The sequence below is a fragment of the Ambystoma mexicanum genome, chromosome 2p, assembly GCF_040938575.1.
Source record: "Ambystoma mexicanum isolate Mex_15411 chromosome 2p, UKY_AmexF1_1, whole genome shotgun sequence".
In the NCBI taxonomy this organism is placed as follows: Eukaryota; Metazoa; Chordata; class Amphibia; order Caudata; family Ambystomatidae; genus Ambystoma; species Ambystoma mexicanum.
The window spans coordinates 174,518,927-174,535,853 of NC_090923.1; positions in this window are offsets into that span (position 1 = coordinate 174,518,927).

Sequence of the window (16,927 nt, forward strand, 5' to 3'; positions counted from 1 at the left end):
CTTCCTATCAGAAAAAGTGTCTGTTTTCGATGGGCTATGACACATACAAAGTGCATAGCAATAATTATGATGGCACAAAGAGTAGGGGGGTGCGTAGTGAATTATAGGGCTGGATGAAAGGAGACATGTAGAACTCAGAAGAACAATTTATCTAGATGGAAAGCAGTCTATTAGGTCTAAGCATGAGATGGATCGGTTGTGGGTTGTAGTTGTATTGGGGCTGGATAAAACCACAGGAGGGATCACATTTAGAACATAGGATAAAGATATTTAATTTTTTGCTGAATCATGCAGCAATAATCATCTATTTAGAGATGGAGATCACCAACATGCCTTGCAGTCATACCATATTTTGAATTTGTAAGAGATGTGGTTAAACGAGACACCTCTGATGAATGCATACTTAATATTCATACAACCCGCAATTCAAAGGCCAAGGTGGCAACCATATGGAGGCCTCATTACGGCAGTTAAAAATGACATATGTGCAGCTAGTAAAAGCTGGAATATTTCTCATCCTGGAATCTTGGCTGTTGTACTACAGAAACACTCTGAGGCTTTCTTTAGAGGGGGTGATCACCTCCTTCTAAATGTATAATGTAACCCAGTAAAACCCTACAAAAAAGACATAGTAGACTGAGATATTGGAGGTTTGGTATAGCAAGGGCAGGGATGTCATTTCACCAAAATGCCAGGGGTAGCGGAAGTGACATCACACGACCCTTGACCCCTGATGACATCACAGGAAGTGATGTCATTTGACCCCACCCCAAAGTGATATCGCGGGAAGCGATAGAACACGACCTTTCACCAGTTGACAAAACAGGAAGTGGCATCACACAGCATTCTACACTAGGAAAAATATGGTTACGATATCACTATATCACTGTGATGTACATTTCATACCTGAATGGATCGCCATATGTGTATAGGCCCATATTACCAAATCACTGTGATTGCAAGCAGACATCCATGACCAAATGATTAATGATGTGTTATTATATAGCACTTACGCTTAAGCGCTTTACATAGAAGAAATATACACCCATTATCACCCAACGTGTGTTGTTACCCATTTATCGACCTCAGAAGGATGAAAGGCTGAGTTTAGGCGTTTGAGAACAGACTACATCAGTGACTCACCCCCTGATGTGTGCCTGAAATAAACCTTTATTGAGTCTAGCAGTTATTGTATAGAATTCCAGAAAGACACATTTTTTGGTATTCCTATTCTTTCTTATTTAGGTTCAGTAGCCCTCATGTTCTTATTTTTCTTCTTTTTTTAAGGAGCCTGAACAAGAAAGCTAGCCACTCCAGAATTAAAGAGCTTCATGGTGCTGGCCACAGTCCAGGAACTTGTTTTTGTTTTTTTAGCAGTTGCATGGGAGACCACAGAGGTCACAAGGGAGACCTCAGAGGTTTCAAGGGAGACCCCAGAGGTCGCACTTGCGACCTCTGGCAACCCCCAAATGACGTCCCTGAGCAAGGGCAATTCTGAGGAGGTAAGAAGTCTGGGAGATTTGAACTACGACTGCTTTACATTTCTAAACACACGTACACAGTAGTGAGGGATCGCAAAATGCTCTGAATAACAGAGGTCATAGGTGGGCAGAACTTATGTTATATTATCTGAACGTCCTGAGCACGACTAAGACTCAAGGGCATCTTGGTGCTATACATTTCCAGATCCAGAGAGAGGTAGGAAACACAAAAAGAATAAGAGAGAAAAAAGCAGGAAGACAGGGTGGGCTAGCTAAAAGAGATGAGTTTTAAGTGCTTTCCGAAGGGCCAAGTGATAGACAATAGCACGCAAGGTTAGGGGAAAACGATTCCACAAGGTCGGAGCCGTGAACGAGAAAGCTCTGAGAAACAGGGGACACACGACAATAGCTGATTTGGAAAACACAGGTTCCATGAAGGAGCATACTTAATATGTTTCTCACGAAGATAAGACGCTGAAGAGCCATAGTAGGCCGGAGGAACAAGGGACAAGGTCTTAAATGTATTTCTCGCTGCCATTGAAGGCTCTTCAGTACCGAGGTAACATGGGCAAATTTTGGAAGACCAACAGCCAGGCGAGCAGCTACATTTTGCACCTCCAGCACACACTGTAGAAGAAATGTAGACTGAGCAAGCAGCGTAGCGTAGCAATAATCCAAGGCCCCTGAGATGGATGCTGAGACTCCAATGCACTCCCTATGGGAATAGCGCCCTACCACTTTCAATTTGGTCAACCCTTTTTACTGACAAAAACTTTCATTATTCCATATACAAAGCTCAAAATAACCAACTTTCAACACATAGGGCCTAATTCACAGAAGCATTTTAAAATGGCAAAACCCCATTGGAAAACACTCTGTGAATCCACGCCATAGTGTTTATCATTTAATATTCATAAAAATAAAGTACTTTTTTATGTAAAAAATTCAAAGAAGAATTATTTTTTTCATTCGTCCAAAACAAAACCTTTTACAATTCACAGAACTCAATTTGTACAGGCTATTCACATCCACAACAGTGGTGTTTCAGGTTGTTCTGAATATTTTAATACTGAACACTTAAGAGAAAGACAGCTAACAAGCCCTGAGGACAGATCTATAATCCAAAACGCATCAGCATTAATAGGGGCTAATGAGCCATATATCGAACTATTAACTCTTAAGATTTAGTTGTTTTCTGTTGGAGGAATGTGGAGGCTGAAACACCACTGGTGTGGTTGTGAATAGTGTTAGAAACCTGAGTGTATTCTCCAGAGTAGACCTAAAAAATCCCATAGTCAGGTGGCCAGGGGAGGGCTGGCACTCTAAGATCCCAACCCTAGGGTGGATGAGCAAGGCAGGATAACCTGGGTAGGGGCGTCCGGGCTTGTGCTCAGGGAAATACTGCAGGTGAGGTGCTGTATTATACCGGAGAAGGGGGAGAGAATGACAAGATCTCCGAGACCTTTGTTGGTTCTACCACATCTGTCTCCCTACCTCACTGTAAATCTCTCTTGCCCAAATCCCACAACATGTCTGTATATAATAAATGCTCTAAGATCCCGAACCCCGTTCTACTCAAAAACCACAACTCCCAGAATCCCTGTTTTCCTGTTTTCTACTGGAACACTCCCAATAATTCTTCTCCGTGTCCCTCTGATTATTCTTTCCCAAACACACAATCTACTTTGACAAAACACTATTGCTCCCATAACCCCCTGTTCATTTCACGTTACTAGTCCTGACCATTCCTGTTTGTTTCACAAACGCCCTGGTATGAGGGCTATAATTCCTTATAACACCTTTTCCCCATCCTACCCCATAGGATACTTGGAAACTCTACCACCCCCCTTTTCCAACACAAACACTTTCCCATACCATGAAAACCGACGGACTAACCACAGTGCTGTTTACCCAACATGCCCCAACACAAGGGTCAGGCAGAGTCAGGCAATTAATAGTAATACTAACAACACACCTGACAGCCCTTTCCTTTCCCCAAAGGGATAAAAGATGGAGCATGAGAGCACAATACGAGCAAAGCAGACCACATAAAGAGAGTGCTATCCAAGCACAGCAGTTCAAGAGGATGAGAAAGGCGGCGAGAATCAAAGGGGCGACAAGGAGAGAAGCGACCTTGCCCTTGCCGACGCAGACCCGCGAAGCCTCACTGGAAGGAATATAAGACAGCAAACAATAGCCAGAGTGTGTTGCAGAAGATGTCAACGGTACACGTAGCATGCCTATGCTGATAAGCAGGAAGGAGAGACACCTACTACCGTGGTACCATCTTTGACTCCTGATACAAGTAAAGACAAGCGGTTCATCGCAGCCGGTAAGTCGAGCAGAGAACCGATACAAAAACAAACTGTGTTGAGTGAAAGTTGCAAAGTAGCAAATTAAGAAAAGTACAACGAGCTAGCCTCCTGCACCCACGCTGACTCTTGCAATCCCTGTTTTTGCATTGTATTGTTCTGTTGTATTCTTCCATCCCCAAGTTTTTAATTATTGACTGCTCTGTTCTTTTGTATATTGTTCTGTGTTTCTTCCTCAAGGACTGCCCTGTTTTGAATCTTATTGCTTTGTGCTCTGCTGCATTCTTCTTTCCTCTAGGTCTCATTTCGACTGCTCTGTTCTTTAGTTTATTGTTCTGTGCTCTGCTGTGCTCCACCGTCCTCTAGGTTTTTTTTAAACCTTTATTTAATTCTGGCATGGCATTTTGGCATTAAACAGGCATGTTGTTTCAAACAATTGGGAGAAATGCATTCTTATCAATTTCACAACTTGTAAATTGCACAGTTTCTCACTTATTGTCTCTATCTAGCTCTCTTCTTCATCCGAGTTTGCCGCCTGGGCTTGCAGGTATGCTCTCAGTGGGGCCCATATGTCCTTGGGTCTGGAGTGGGCTTGTATCCCTTGCACATATATCTCCTCGCTTTCTTGCATGAGAGCCAAAGGTCTGAGCCATGTTTGGGCCGTGGGGGGAGAACTAGTCTTCCATTTTAGGAGTATGTGTCTCTTGGCTACAGCTCCCGCCACCACGAACAGTCTACGGACCTTAATTGAGGCCTTTCCAATGTCTCCTAGTAGTTATTTCTGTGGGGTTGCCGGGATATGAATGTCCAGTATGTCACTCATCTTTTCTGCCACGTCCTCCCAAAAATGACGAATCGGTGGGCAATACCAGTACATATGTATCGCATCCGCCTCAATTGCTCCGCATTTGGGGCACACTGATTGTTTGGAGAAGCCGAATTTGCCAATCTTTTTTGGGGTGATATGCAACTGGTTTAGGATTTTGAACTGAATTAGGCAAAAATTGGCATTGAGAGAGATGTTTTTAGTGTATCTGCAGTAGTGTGACCATTGTTGTTCGTTGATTTCAATGTTAAGATATTTTTCCCATTTGGATCGCATTGTGTTGGCCGGGGAAGTGTGCACTTGTACTTTCTTATATATTTCAGAGGGAACAAGTTACTTACCTGTAACTGTTGTTCTCCAGCATGGGTCTGGCATGGATTCACATGCTCATGAATATTCCCCGTCGTCAGGCTGGGAATCCTTGGTAAAGAAAAAATCAGTATCAGTTTTGTTTCTGATCTATCTTTCTTAGTAGTAACCAATCACTGGTCTCTGGGTCATACTGCCCCCAGCCAATGACTGCCCTCTCCCTAAGCCCCTCCCCTGGCAGCCATCCACAGATTTGGTAGCACGTAAAGTGGCAGTATGACCAGGTGAAGAGCCGCAGAGGGGTAGGAGGGAGGGTTTGCATGTGAATCCATGCCAGACCCATGCTGGAGAACAACAGTTACAGGTAAGTAACTTGTTCCTTCTCCAGCATGGGGTCTGGCATGGATTCAAATGCTCATGAATATAAGAATACATAGCAGTACACACATGCACAACCACAGGAGGTAGCAAGGCTCAACATTAAGTACTACATAAACTCAATATTAAGCAACTCTTACCTCCTCACGAGGCCCACCTTCAGGCGAACAGGTTGCGCAGCACTGCTTGACCGACCCTAGACTCCTCCCTGGAATCCTGGTCAACGCAGTATAATCTCGTGAAGGTGTGCGTCGACCTCCACGTAGCAGCCCTGCAGATATCCAGCAGGGGTACACCAGACAAGAACGCCGTGGTAGCAGCGATCGCTCTGGTCGAATGGGCTCTCGGACGGCCCGGCAACGGTTGGTTTGCCAACCGGTGACAGTGCATGATGCAGCCGGAGAGCCATCTGGAAATGGAAGCCTTCGGGAGGGCCTTCCCTTGGTTCACAGGTCCAAAGTTCACAAACAGTAGTGATGTCTTCCGAAAACTCTTTGTGCGGTCCACGTAGAACTTCAGCGCTCTAGCTACATCCAGCAAGTGCAAAGTCCTCTCGGCCAGCAACGAAGGCGACGGGAAGAAAACTGGTAACACCAAGGGCTCGTTGAGATGGAAGTCCGACGGCACCTTGGGCATGAAGTAGGGGTGCGTCCTCAGCACCACCCTCGTCTTGTGAAAAAAAAAGTATGGAGGCTTACCGGATAGGGCCTCGATCTCTCCGACTCATCGTGCGGAGGTGATGGCTGTTAGGCAGAATCCCGTGCAGTGCCCTTAGGGACCACTACACACAATTAAGACTACAGGTGGCAATACAAGTTTTACCTTTGGTACAAGCCTGTACTACTAGGTTATAGTGGTAGCAGTAGCGGAGCAGCCAGGCTTATCCAAGAGTATATGAGCAGTAGCAGAGATTACACAAAGGGACACAATTACTGTGGCTCAAGCAAACAATGACTCAAGGTTTCAGGTAAAAAATATAAGTACATTTATTTTTAAACCATTTGTTATTAACACAACACTTCTATTAAAATTTAAAACCACACGTTAAATACACTACTCCTGACCAATTCACTTTGTACGGTATAAATCAAGGTAAGTACCCTGTGTTTGAGAGAACCGGTGTTACGAAACTGAACACGTTACCGTGAATACGATTGCAATCACTTTTTGACAGTTCGGTCTACTAAATAAACGCGTATCCGCCGAAAGAAATGCTACCGGGGCAAAAACACACTTAACACCTGAGATACTGAGAGGGAGTTGGGGGCAAAAATCATAGGCAGTATGTTGGTTAGGCAGACAGAATCGAAGAACACACATAGACAGTAATTCAAGAGTCAAAGGGCCGGAGCCAGTGTCAATTGGAACCGGGTTCCTGTGTCGAGGATCACACGTCGGATAGTTTGGGATTCAAAGTTGCCAAGAGTACTTTAGATATTGTCTAATGTTCGGAAGCAAAAGTTATAAGAAGGAGGGAAAAGTAAGGACAAGCCTTAAAGTAGCGAAATAGGGATTTCACCCAAAATTCCTCAAGCAGGACACAGTACCTTTTCAAAGAAGAAGCTGGTGCCAAGGCAGTTGTTCCTGGTAGTTTCCCGTACACCCACGATTCCTGGCTTCGGCATGAAGAAGGACGATGAAGGGGGTCTACACCACACAGGGATGAGGCTGGCAGCAGCGACAATGAATAAAAGGTGTGCTCCTTAAAAACAGGAGAGGCTCTTCAGGTGGCTATCCGGACCACTACAGCAGTGTGCAGCGATTTCGACCACGAAGGTGACCTCTGGCTGAAGAAGACTAGCTGGTTACCCCACCAGACTCAAGGGAAGAAGAAAGACTCCAGACTGGATTTCCTCTTAGTCGTTGAAGGGTAGATAGCTCAGGACTGCAGCAGGGCTTCATCAGTACAGGGTATATGCAGCAGTCAACCTCTCCTCCACTTCTCGTCGGTTCCTTGTAGTTCCAGTGGCGACTCTCTGACTTCCAGCCCAAGAGACCTGCCTTTTATGCGAAAATCACCCATTCACACAGCCTGACTGTCAAACACACAGCAGGGGGGTTGTCCAGGCCGGACAACCACCTTAACCAATCATGACAAAGTGCGACTTGGGTTTCCTAGGATACCCTGTGCAGGTGGTGAATACACCTCTCCCTCACATTCAGCCCACCTAGACACCCAGGCGCCTTGAGGAGGGCTTCTTGGCAGAAGCCCGCCAAAGGACAGTGAACAAAGAAGGCAAACCTGGTTTGCCGCGCAAAGTAAAACACAAGAAGGATTTTAACAAAAAGAAATGGCGAATAAAACGCACCGGAGCCAAAATAATAAGTATTTGGTCGAGCGGGTTTAAGTTTGAGGCTAACACAATAGCCTACAATATTACCATGGTTATATAGCATAACCGCGGTAGAAAATTAGGGTAGATACCACTGCCACCAGCCATGTCTAAATGTTAAAAGAGCGAAACAATGCTCTACGAGGTACATATAAAAAGGGCTAAGAGTTAACCCTTCCAGTTCTCCATGTACGATGGTGTGTACTGGATCTGTGGTTAAATTTGACTAAGTAAAATTAATGGTAACTTTACCCTGTTCTGGGGGACAGTAGTCAGCCTCAGAAATGGAGTCGTTGGGAAGTCTGAAAGACAACCCTGTGTCACTGCACAATTGGTGCTGTGTGACACACAAAAGAAGGGGGCTGCTGAAGTGGTGTACTCCAGAGTCCACAATCACAGAAACAGGTAAAAACACATAGCAAAACACAAGTAAGAGTGGTGAAAAGCTTACACTCTTACCAAACGGAAAGAAATAACTCCAGAGATCCAGCAAAGCTGCTGAGGGACAAACTAGGTAAGGGAAATTAGCCATGAAATGAGAATTCTCCATAACAATGGCCACAAGAAATGGTGTTTTTCATGACAGAAACTTCAACGTGCCGAATGCAAAGGCTCGAAAGGCGCCTCCATGAGCCTGGTCAGCACCACGTTGAGCTCCCACGCCTGGGCCGGAGCCTTCACCGGCGGGAATGAATGGAATAGTCCCTTCATAAACTCCTTCACCAGGCGATGAGACCACAGGGATGATCGTCCCGTCAGTGCTTCAGATAGGATTTTGAGGTGGGAGTATTTTACGCATGCTTTTTCAAATTTGAGAGTAAATGCAATATTAAGAGAGTAAAAATGAGTTTTCTCCTCTGCAAGAGAGTAAAATGTATTCAACACATTATCGAATTGTATATTTTAAAGCGCAATGTGCAGAGATGTGATGGAAGTCTTTCTTGAAAGTAACAGCTTTAAAGTTTTACTGCGTTTGTTCCAAGTACATTTTTCTAAACAAACGCAGTAAAACGTTAACACCGCCAGTTTCGGCGAAAGGCTTCCCTCGCCTCTCTGTCTAACAAAAGGCAAGTGCGCACATCCAGGGGTGCCTGCGACCAGAGTAGTGAGCTCTAGGCGTAAAGGGTCAATCTCTTTTGGCATGAGTGAAACAGTGATGCAATTTACAATCCATTTGGAAACTGCTAATTCAGAGACAGGGTCTCCTTCTCTACCAGCTGCCAGATAGACAAAGAAGTGACTTGTGATCGATTCACATGCAACAGATGAATTAAGGCGCAATGCATGTGTGTGCGCAAAACTACCTTGTGAATAGTCACAAAGGGGTCTTGAACAGAAAGGGACTGTAGTTCGTTGACTATTCTTATAGAGGCGAACGCCACTAGGAAGGCAGGCTTATAGGTGAGGGCCTTAATGCTAGCCTTCTGCATGGGTGGTTCTAAGGGGGCGGGGGGTCCCATTAACCTTGAAAGAACATTCAAGTCCCATCTGGGAGTTGGGTTGGAAATTGGGGTTTAATGACAGTGCGGATTGACTTTACACGTTGAGTGCTTTCCCTATGTGCACTGCGAGGAAGGCTGTTTGGTTTGTCCGGTGGCTGCGGCGATCGTGGTTGCGACAGGCGCTTATGTTGCAGGCTGTTTGGTTCAGTCCTCTGAAACCATTTGGGGTCCCACCTTCGCCTCTCAAATATCAGAGGTGAATATGCGAGAGGCTTCGCTGCTTGACATTCTGGTGCACGGACTCTGGCAATTTCGAGAACTGCATAAACATATACAGCACTGCGGAGAGTCAGTAGAGTCTTTGGCAGTGTTTGGGTGATTTACAATGTCGGGTTGGAGCACCCCTTTGCTCGTGTGGCTTAATCAACCACCTGTTCCTTGGCAAAAATATCATCCTGAATATGGCTAAAAGATAAGGTATTGTCCAACCTGGTGCTTTCCCTCATGACGGAGGAGTGATTTTGCAGTAAGGTGAGACTTCACCAGTGGTTATTTTGCAGTAGGAAGCTAAGTGCTGGGGGCAGGCAAGCAATTAAACAACACGTTGCGCGGAATAAACTTATATTACTTTTCAACTGGTAGTGTTTCCTACCACAAAACACAGACAATTCCAGTGTTTTGGATGGATTGGGATATGAAAGTATGAGTCTTGTAAATCCAGGGACGCCAGTTAGTCGCCTGGTTGTACTGCCTGTATGAATTGCTGCGTCACCATTTTTTCACCGTTTCATGATGGACATTTAATTCGCGCAAGTCGAGTATGGGATGCCACTTTCCATCTGGTTTCTTTACAACAAAGTATAATGAGTAAACTCCTTTGTCTTGATGCTTCGGCACTTTCCAGCATTTGTTTCACTTCATGCTTGACCACCTTTAGGTGCAGGGGTGACGTTTTGAATGGAGGCACGTCATTTGGATGCTTAGTGAATTCCAGCAGTGCCATTTGCAGAACCACTTGTAGCACCCACCCGTCCGTTATGTTGAGCCACTTATGAGCATAGCATGTTACCTGCTCTCCTATTCTTATGTTGCTGTTGTCATCATGCTGGAGGCTTCGCTTTACCCCTTTGGGTGCCGGAGGATCCTCTTTGGCATTGTGGTTGTCTTTTACTCTTTTGGACGCCAGAATCAGGACATTTATTTTCTAGCCCTATGAATAATATTGCCGTTAGTAGAGGAATAGTTTCTTATAGATGCACCCCTGAAGGGACGGAAAATTCCTTCTCCTTTGCAATGATGTTAACGACCGAGCTGGTTTGTCGGTATTGGCTTTCATTGCCTAGTCTATCTTGGGAACAAATAGATTTCTGCCCTAAAAAAAAGCATGTCTTCTACCTTAAGTTGCACTTCCTGGCGAAAATCGGGGCAACAGAGCCATCCTGGTCTACACATCACCACCCCATTGCCCATCTGTTTAAAGCCAGTCTCGGAAAGGAAACTTGCGTGTGGTGCTGTAGAGTGTAATGATGCAGACATTAGCGCCATCTAGTGGAGGAAAGATGTATTTTTTTCAATTAATAAATCATGTGAAAACCTTCCGTAACCAATACGCAGTGGAAAATTAAATGCTCCGTATTTGCAATAATTGGATGCATAAAAGGGCAAGGTACGCACCTTATCTGGGGCACTGCGTCCCGTAGTTCTGTTGTAGCGGGAGTTCGCCGCCAGATGTATTTTGATGGAGGGATGAGCCAGCCCCGCCTTGCCCAGCGACAGCAGGTACGGCAGCACTTGAGGGGCCGTAATTCGCAGAGGGTTAATCTTCTGTGCACGGCACCAGACAGAGAACCTCTTCCATTTGTGTCCATAGCACTTGAGAGTTGAGGCTGCCCTGGCCTTTGCAAGCACCTCCTTGCAGTCCGCCGGGATATCGTACCCTCCAAATTCTGGTGCCGCAGGAGCCAGGCCTGCAAGTTCAGCGACCCCGGGTCGTGATGGAGGATGGCGCCTCCTTCTCTGAAGAGAAGATCTGAGTCTGTTGATAGTTTGACTGGGGGGCAGGCTGACAAGTCCAGAAGGTCTGGGAACCAGATCTGTCTTGGCCACGCCGGTGCGACGAGGATCATCCTGCACTGGGACCTCTTGAGTTGGTTGACGAGTCGCAGTAGCAACGGCAACAGAGGGAACGCATACAGGAACAGGCCGTCCCAGCGGAACGAGAAAGCATCGCCCATGCTCCTCGGCTGGGGAAACCTGCTGGCGAACCACTGGCACTTGGAGTTCACCGGCATCGCAAACAGGTCGATCTGGGGTTTGCCCCATCGTCGAAAAAGCTGCCCACCACCGAATAGCTTGGCGGAAGACCCCGTTGAGCGGGATCTTGTCTTCGAAGCTGCCCGCCGCTTGCATCCAACGGGCGTTGAGGAACTCCTGTAGAGGACGCATCTGCAGCATGCATAGGCGCACCAGGTAGATGCAAGAGGACATCATGCCGAGAAGTGACTTTATGGACCTCACCCTGGCCACGCGTGTGGCCAGCAGGTGCTGCACCTTGCCCAGGATGGCCCTCGTCCTTTCCTCCGACGGGGAAGCCAATCGTGCCACTGTATCGAGCTTGGGTCCCAGAAACAGTGCGACCTGCGACGGAACCAGATGGGATTTTGGGAAGTTGATGGAGAATCCCAGGTCGGTGAGCAGTTGGACGGTCTTCGCTGTGCGCTCGACGGCGAGCTCCCTTGTTCTTGCTCGGTTGAGCCAATCGTCCAGGTTGGGGTAAACGTGGATCCCTTGCAGGTGCAGCCTCGCCGCCACTGGCGCTAGGCACTTGGTAAATACCCTGGGCGCCGACTTCAATCCAAATGGCAGGGCCTTGAATTGGTAGTGCCATCCTTGGGCTACGAATCTGAGAAACTTTCGGTGTCCTTTTAGAATGGGGATGTGGAAGTAAGCATCCTCCAAGTCCAGCTACAATAGGAAGTCGCGTGCCTCCAGCTGTCCCAGCATGTGCTGGAGGGGCCTTGATGTATTTGTTTAACCGACGCGGGTCCAGGATGGGGCGCCAACCACCTGTCTTCTTTCTGACGAGGAAGTATCTTGAGTATACTCCGGAGCCCCAGAGCCTCTTCGGGACGAGCTCGATGGCCCCTTTTTTTTTTAAACTTTGTTTATTGAGGGGAACAATTCACAGCAAGACAGTTCTTATAAACAGTAAAGTATAGCATATATAATATCGACCGTGGCATGTATCAGTGGCAATAAGACCGTTATCGTCACCTAAGGCGACGGGGTAGCTGTTACATCGGCATCGGACATCAAATCACATAGATACAAACGTAGTAGCAACCATATATCTTTAGGACGACAGGGTGTCGGGACTGATAAAACAAAGAGTTCCTCGTCATCGTTCACCATACACAAGTCTTTCAGGAAATTGGATCGGGTAGGCCCTGCAGTGGATTTCCAGCATTTAAGGATGCAGCGTTTGGCAATAATACATGAGATGTTAAATAGTCTCCTTGTGGTCCCCTTCACCTTCCCAATGTCACCAAGCAGGTATTTTAGGGGGGACAGGGCGGCTGGGATCGCCGTTATCTCCTCAAGGAGCTCAGCCACTTCTCGCCAAAAGTTTGCGATAACAGGACATGACCAGTACATATGATATGCCCCAGCATCAGGAGCGCCGCATTTCAAACATGTCCCTGTGCAACCCTCCACAAACTTAGCCAGTCTAGCCGGGGAGTAATGTAGCTGGTTCAGTATTTTAAATTGGATCAGTCAGAGACCAGAGTTCATGGAGACCGATTTGGTGAGTTGACAATATCGGGCCCATCTCACGTCATCGATCTGAGTACCCACATCCCGCTCCCAGGTTTCTCTGATAGTGTTTTGTGAGGGGGAGTGTGATTGCACCAGGGTGTATAGCGACGAGATTCCCTTACCATGACCGTCCGTCGTCACCATGGCTCTGATACACTCATGTGCCTGGGGTTCTACCGGGAAGGAGGGCCATTTGGCGGCAAAAGCGGTTCTCATACGATAGTATTGGAGACGTCTAAGCTGACCCCCTTCACTCACCCTCGTGAAATCTGCAAGTTCACAGAACGTGCCATCGGGGAACATATCTCGTAACCTGAAGAGTCTATTCGGGTCGCAGGTCCGCTGAAGGGCCCTGTCGAAGGTCGGGGAAACACTGGAGAAGTTCCACAGGGGTATATCTGGGTCATATGGGACTTCCAGGCCAATCCTTTTATAGACCCTGGACAACGCCCGTGTAGTGACGTATACCGGGTCAAAAGGGCAGTTATTGCTATAGCTGGGGTTCAAAAGAACCGGACATATATCATTAGGGTGGACAGCGTGCTTTTCGAGAAGAATGTGTGGGGCAGTGTCCTCGGGGTCAAACCAATGTTTTACGAATTGTGCCTGTAATGCTATGCAATACAATTCAAAATCAGGGGCTGCAATACCGCCCTGTGAGTATGGCTCCACCATTTTATTCCACCCCAACGTAACAGTTTTACCGTTCCAAATAAAGGAAGATGCCAGTGACCTAAGTTTGACAAAAAAGGGTTTACCGGGCCATATCGGGATGTTATTGAAGAGGTACAGGAGTTTGGGTAATACAACCATTTTAAGTAGGGCCACTCGGCCGTATAGGGACAGAGGGAGGTTAGCCCATAGTGGAGCTTGGTCGAAAAGGTGAGAAGTAGTTCGCCGTGATTGTGTGAGTGCAGCAGCTGTCTATCTCTAGCCACCATTATGCCCAGGTATCTCACCAGCGTGGGGGCAGGCTTAAACCCTGTGATGCAAGATAGGTCACCCGTATTAGGGGTCAAAGGAAAGATTTCGGATTTGGGGACATTGATTTTGTATCCCGAGTATTCCGAGAACTTGTGTATGTCAGCCATAATGTGTTGCACATTCTCATGTGGGTCCCGGACATACAACAGGGTATCATCCGCATACAGATATATAATCTGGAGAGGGCCAGTCATCCTGAGTCCTCTATGCGAGTGGTGTTGTAGAATGTATTCCGCCATTGGTTCAATAGTGAGGGCAAACAGAATGGGGGAAAATGGGCAGCCCTGCCTGATCCCCCTGTGCAGATGGAAAGAAGGGGACACAGTGTTATTGGTTAGGACCTTGGCGGATGGTTGAGTATATAGCAGCCGAACGCATTTAATAAAATACGGCCCAAGTCCAAACCTCTCAAGTACAAGGAAGAGGTATGTCCAGGAGACAGAATCAAAGGCCTTTTCGGCATCGAGGGCCACTACGGCCGCCCTAGCCTCCGGGTCTATCCGCGCCAGCACATTGAACAGTTGTCGAAGGTTTAAAGCCGTGGATCTAGTTGGTATGAAATCAGCCTGATCAGGGTGGACCAGTATTGGCATGAACGGAAGGAGCCTGGTGGCCAGTACTTTAGCAAAGATTTTCTCATCGGTATTGATTAGGGAGAGGGGCCTGTAAGAGGCCATCTCCTGTGCTGGTCTACGTGGCTTCAGAAGGACCGTAATAATTGCCTCACACATCGAGCCTGGAAGGACACCACAATTCATGGCCTCCTCCCATACTTTCAGTAACAGTGGGGCCAATACGCCTTGGAATTCCTTGTACAGCTCGGCAGTCAGACCATTCGGGCCAGGGGCGCGGCCACCAGATAAAGATTTTATGGCCTTGTTTAGTTCTTCAATAGTCATGGGTTGATCTAAAATGTTTTGCGTGGTTCCAGTGAGTGTTGGGAGATCAAGGGAGTCTAGATATCTGAACGTGTCTTCCCTGGTCTTAACATCATGATCAGAGTATAAAACGGAGTCAAAATCAGCAAAAGTAGTGTTGATATCGCATTCTTCATTGACCGTGACCCCAGCTGGATTCTGAATACTAGCGATTGGATTAGGGCGCCTATCTGTTTTAAGCATGTTGGCAAGAAACCTCCCCGCCCTATTGCTTTCCCCGTATCTGCGGGCCTTAGCCGGGGCAGCCATGTACAGAACTTCCCTATTGGCTAGTTTATGAAAGTCCTTGAGGGAAGTGTGTATCTTAGACAGGGTTTCCTTGTTCAATGTTGCACTATATTCTGTCTGTAGTGCATCTATTGCGGCTTCAGTCACACCTAGTTCCCTCCTCACCGCTCTCAGCATACCTGTAGATTTACCCAATATAGCACCCCGGACCCAAACCTTGAATGCCTCCCACAGGGTAGTATAGGTGCTCACAGAACCCTCGTTCAACTCCAAAAACTCCTTGATTTCAGTATGTAAAGCCTCACAGATATTGGGGTCCCTAAGGATTGAAAAGGGCATCCTCCACCTTCTAGCCGGAGGTGGGGAGTCACCCAGGCTGATGTTCAGTGTTATTGGCGAGTGGTCCGAGAGCGTGAAAGGGTGTATTGCACAGTCATCGATCTCAGCGGAGAGGGACGAGCTAATAAGCCAATAATCTATACGGGAGTGGGAGTCGTGAACAGATGAGTAGAAAGTGAATTTCTTCTCAAGTGGATGTAGCGTGCGCCATGCGTCAATTATGTTAGTCTGTTCCATCATCTGTTTAACGGCAATAGCCGCTTTAGATGGAGCCCTGGGGGACGTGGATGAGTGGTCCAAGGAGTGATCGAGGATCATATTGAAATCTCTGCCCCATATTATTTGCACCTCAGTCGATGTGGACATCATGTCGAGGATTGCGCGATAAAATAGCGGGTCATCGATATTAGGACCATATGTATTTATCAACAGGATTTGCCGGCCTGCCACCTCACCCATACCAACACGTATCTACCCATAGGGTCTATCTTACTAGCAAGATACCTGAAGCACATCTTGGGGTGTATAAGCGTCAGGACTGTGTTGAATATTCTGTGAAGTACCTATGAGGGCCCCACCGTGGAAGGAATTTATTGTTAATGCTCCCCATCGCATGTGTCTCCTGTATCAGAAGGATATGGGGATCATGGCGTGTAATGTATGTGGCAATTTTCCTTGCCTTGACTGGGTTGTTGAGACCCCGAATGTTCCAAGAAAGTAGTCGAATGTTCAACCCACCTTTAGCCTGCGCCATAGCTGCCTATCAAAGAGAGCATTTGCCAAGCATGGCGCCACTGTCCCAAGTTTTGGAAGAGTCTCGCTGAAGAACAGTCCCCTGGTTTTTTTAACTTTATAATATCCCCAACCATGCCTGGCAGAACACCAGGGCAAACTCTTACCTGCTTCCCCTTCCAAACCCCACCCGCATCATCAACCCCAACCCGATGATGTATCCCCTCAACCATAACTTGGGAAGTCTCCTGGGGGTGTGAGCTGTACTCACGTGACCGAACACCATGTGGGGGGGCTCACGGCCCTACAACAATATATGGTGGACAGGACCACCTCACCATCGACGGGTTATCAAACTTGTGGTAAGGCAGTGTAGAGCAAGTCCCTTCAGCCAGCGTGGTCCTCCTGTTCCGGCACCCGCCGGGCCGGCAGGTTACGGTTAGCTTCCCGGTTCCCCGGGGGAAGGGGGATTGAGGCCTCGACATACATCATGGCCTCCGTAGGATTGTCGAAAAAGTGTGCGCGGCCTCCATGTTGGATGCGCATTTTAGCCGGGAAGACAAGCGCATATGGAATCTGGCGTAGTCTCAGCTGTCTCTTGACCGGTTCGTAGGATCTTCTCAGTGTCTGCACATTGGTTGAAAAGTGCGGATATATGTGTATCCTGTTTTCTTTGTAATACAGGGATCCTTTTTCTCTGGAAAGCCTCAGGATAGCGTCTCTATCTCTATAATTCAGAAGTCGGGCAATGATCGTGCGGGGCGGCGCTCCAGGCTTAGGAGGGGAGGCCAGGGTGCGATGGGCCCGCT